This window comes from Otolemur garnettii, unplaced genomic scaffold (genome assembly GCF_000181295.1).
Source record: "Otolemur garnettii isolate 467f Iridium unplaced genomic scaffold, OtoGar3 scaffold00072, whole genome shotgun sequence".
NCBI classification, from domain to species: domain Eukaryota; kingdom Metazoa; phylum Chordata; class Mammalia; order Primates; family Galagidae; genus Otolemur; species Otolemur garnettii.
Genome location: NW_003852467.1, coordinates 6,930,202 through 6,934,873, shown reverse-complemented (window position 1 = coordinate 6,934,873; position 4,672 = coordinate 6,930,202).

Genomic DNA, 4,672 nt, shown 5'->3' with positions numbered 1-4,672 from the left:
CCAAAAAATAGCTGGGCGTTGTGGTAGGCGCCTGTGGTCCCAGCTACTCGGGAGGCAGAGGCAGGAGACTCACTTGAGCCCAGGAGTTGGAGGTTGCTGTGAGCTGTGATACCACGGCACTCTACCCAGGGGGACAGCTTGAGACTCTGTCTCAAAAAAAAAAAAAATTCTGAGTGTTGGGACCAGGTATGGTGGCTCACCCCGGTAATCTTAGCACTCTGGGAGGCCAAGGCAGGTGGATTGCTTGAGCTTGTGAGTTGGACACCATCCTGCGCAAGAGTGAGACCCTCATCTCTCCTAAAAAGGAAAAACTGAGGCAAGAGGATGGCTGGAGCTCAGGAGTTGGAGGTTGCTGTGAGCTATGACTACACAGCTCTCTACCAAGGGTGACAAAATGAGACTCTGTCCCCCCCCCCGAAAAAAATTGTGAGTGTTGGATTGCTTGTGCTCGGGAATTCAAGACCAGCCTGAGCAAGAGTGATACCCTATCTCTACTAAAAAGAGAAAAACTAGCCAGGCTTCATGGCAGGTGCCTATAGTCCCTGCTACTCTGGTGGCCAAGGAAAAAGAATTGCTCAAGCCCAAGAGTTTGAGGTTGCTGTGAGCTATGACACCACAGCACTCTACCCAGGTGAGTGTATAGTGATGAAGAATACAATGACTCCTAGTACAGTTTTGTGCAATTGCCTTGATTCATGTAAGGAAGGAGATTTTTTTTTCTTTTTTTTAGAAACAGAGTCTCATTTTGTCACCCTCAGTAGACTGCTGTGGCATCACAGCTCACAGCAATCTCCAGCTCTTGGGCTTAGGCAATTCTCTTATCTCAGCCTCCCTAGTAGCTGGGACTACAGGCGCCCATCACGATGCCTGGCTATTTTTTTGTTGCAGTTTGGCCCGCCACCCTCCATGCATGGGGCCAGTGCCCTACTCACTAAGCCACAGGCACCACCCAGGAAGCAGATTTTTTTATTGCTTTTGCACTATCAGTACAACTTGTCTAGACAGTGAAAAAGGCAAATGAAGTCTTTGTATTATTATGAAAATGGTTTTGACACAGACCCCTCGAAAGGGTTTTGGGGAACACACTTTGAGAACTGCTGACCTAAAAGAATATAAAACAATATTAGTAGGGAAAGTAGGTAGCTCAAGTTGAAGCTGTAGTTACCTATTTATTGCTGAGATTGGAAAATCTATCATACTTAAGTTATTTGTTCACTAACTTATCTTATGGAAGTTTCACAGTAACATCCATGAAGTAGATACTACTATTCTTATTTTACAAATAAATAAATTGAAGCTTAGAAAGGTTAAATAATTTTCTAAGATCAAACAAGGATCAGATTTAAATTTGGATCTTTCTGAGTCTAAGCTTATTCTATTGCCACTACGTCAAGTTATTTTTCCTTTTGCTGAACCATTTTAAGTTTAAATAACAACTCGAAAAATATACTTAACACTTATTATACACTAAAAATTGTTCCCATACTTTTTTTTTTTTTTTTTGAGACAGAGTCTCCAGCTGTAGCCCTGGGTAGAGTGGTGTCACAGCTCACAGCAACCTTCAACTCCTGGGCTTAAGCGATTCTCTTGCCTCAGCCTCCCAAGTAGCTGGGACTACAGGCGCCTGCCACAACACCGGCTATTTTCTGGTTGTAGTTGTCATTGTTGTTTGGCAGGCCCAGACCGGGTTTGAACCCGCCAGCATTGGTGTATGTGGCTGGTGCCCTAGATGCTGAGCTATAGGTGCCGAGCTGCAGGTGTTCCCATACTTTAAATACATTAATTCATTTAATTCTCCCAAGAGAAGGGTCACTTTATTAGCCCTCTTTTGGACATAAAAACATGGAGAACCGGAGAAGTGGTATATCTTTCCCCAAAAACACAGAGCTAATAACTGTGGAGCTAAGATTTTAGCCCAAGAGGACTGGCTTCAAAACCATTCTACTGGGCCAGGCAAGGTGGCTCATGCTTCTAATCCTAGCAGTCTGGGAACCTGAGGTAGGTGGATTTCCCTGAGCTCACAGGTTGGAGACTAACTAGCCTGAGCCAGAGCAAGACCCTGTCTCTAAAAATAGCTGTGTGTTGTGGTGGCCACCTGTAGTCCCAGCTATGTGGAAGGCTGAGGCCAGAGAATCAGTTGAGTCCAAGAGTTTCAGGTTGCTGTGAGCTATGACACCATGGCACTCTACCAAGGGTGACATAGTGAAACTCTGTCTTTAAGAAAGAAAAAATTCATGGGGGCGCTGCCTGTGGCTCAGTGAGTAGGGTGCCAGCCTCGTATACCGAGGGTGGTGGGTTCAAACCCGACCCTGGCCAACTGCAACAAAAAAATAGCCGGTGTTGTGACAAGCGCCTATAGTCCCAGCTACTTGGGAGGCTGAGGCAAGAGAATCGCCTAAGCCCAAGAGCTGGAGGTTTCTGTGAGCTGTGGCACCACAGCACTCTACTGAGGGCAACAAAGTGAAACTGTGTCTCTTAAAAAAAAAAAAAATTCTACTAAAACATCTCCTAAGTAAAAATAGTAATGGGAAACTCCAAATAAAAAAAATTACAACTGATATGCTTGTAATTATAGCTTGAATAAAAGAACTATTTAAGCTCTTGAAATAAATACTCTTGCCTATTTGCGTCAAAAATATCATGTGAACAAAAGGTCTCAGCTTGTTTCATTTCCTCAAGGACAGGCAAAAGCACGTGTGGAAAACCTTAAGTATGTGGAAATTTAAGTAAGAAGATAATTCGCATGAATCACTAAGAATAGAGTCCTAAAAGGGGCGTAGTTCAGTTTACATTTTCAGATTTGTGAGACCAGGATGTGGTGGCCAAGTCTGCAGATGGGAACATGATGTGGTCTATGTCACACAGCTCATGACAGACACCCGTCCAAGAGCACACCTGTTCCTGGAGAAGAGCAGGGCACTGGAAAAATCACAGGTGTAACATTAGGGCCATTTCCTTTGTCATATACCATCACGAGAATTAGTCGTCTACGGGTGTATTTCCGTTTTCTAAAAATAACAGCAGTTCGAGTGTTATTCAATCTACCAATATGGGTTTATACGTTGTGTTAACTTCCAAGAGAAGAGCTCTTTTCCCTAAGTGGAACTTTATTCCTCCAGCCAAATGTGAAACTCCTCCTCCAGGAAGGAAAAAAAAAAAAGCGATTCATTTTTACCTATGTGAAAGCATAAAAATTCAAACAGCCCCCAACTTGGTCTTTCCTGTGTGCTCAGGAAACTGCCTCCCTCCGGACCATGCCTGGGGTTGCCAAGCAGGAGTCCCTCCTTTCCCCTCCCGTCTCTTACTGTAGACCCTGCTGTGAACTCACTGTATTTTCCTCATTCTCTCTTCCTCAGTTCTGATTGCCCCTTCCTGCCTTTCCCAGGTCAAAGCAGGGTGGAAGGTTTCTGCAAGAAGCAAAGAGACTGGCCAAGCCGGTGGCTCACGCCTGTAATCCTAACACTCTGGGAGGTGGAGGCAGGTGGATCACTTGAGTTCAAGAGTTCGAGACTAGCCTGAGCAATAGCGAGACCCTGTCTCTACTAAAAGTAGCTGGGTGCTGTGGTGAGCGTCTATAGTCCCAGCTAATCAGGAGGCTGAGAGAATCACTTGAGCCCAAGAGTTTGAGGTTGCTGTGAGCTATGACACTACAGCACTCTACCCGAGGTGACAAAGTGAGACTCTGTCTTAAAAGAGAAAAAAAAGGCGGAAAGGGACTTTGGGGGAAAGAAAACCCTTCCTCAGTGGACAGGAGGACCACAAGAGGCAGGAGAACCAACTAAGACGGTCACTAGGATAGACAGGCCACAAGGGTATGCTGTGAAGCATAAATCGGGGATTGAAGCTGAGCAGAAATTTCCCCTTTCCACACATACAAAGTCAGACAAAACCAGGGATACTATAGGATTTCAATAGTTCTTGCTCAGTCACCTACACAAATTTCTCTTTCCCTTCCTCATGCTAAGAGCTAACCTCGGCTACTCCCATTCTTCCCAGTTTCAACTCCTCCCAACTTGAACTGAGCAACTTCACTGTCACCATTCCCCCGCTCCATACCTCTTGATCTTTGCCTGACTTCTGTCCTCTGTGTTTCCTGATATTCTCTGTAGTTGTTTGTTTTAATTAGTCTCACTCAAAAGGTGTTTTCCACTTTAATAGTTCTTGCCACCTAGGAAAACACCCGAAATTTCAGTGAACTGAAATGTAATCGATCTCAAGGATCTATTGGTAAGTAAAGAATAAACAAACAAGGTATTAAATAGAAGCCGGGTGTGGTTGGCTCACACCTGTAATTGGAACACTCTGGGAGGACGAAGCAGGAGAATCCCTTGAGCTCAGAAGTTTGAGACCAGCAAGAGCGAGACCTTATCTCTACTAAAAATAGAAAAAACTAGCCAGGCACAGTGGCTACTCAGGAGGCTGAGGCAAGAGGACCATTTCAGCCCAAGAGTTTGAGGTTGCTGTGAGCTACAATGATGCCATGGCTCTCTACTCAGAGCAACAAGTGAGACTCTATCTCAAAAATATATGTATATGTTAAGTAGTGTTTGGAGTGTGCTATATATGTGGGAAATACATATATACACATTCAGTTTTAAATACATTAGTAACTCTGGGAGCATATGCAAAAAGATAATAAATGCTTAAAAACAGCATTATAGGCTCGGCGCCT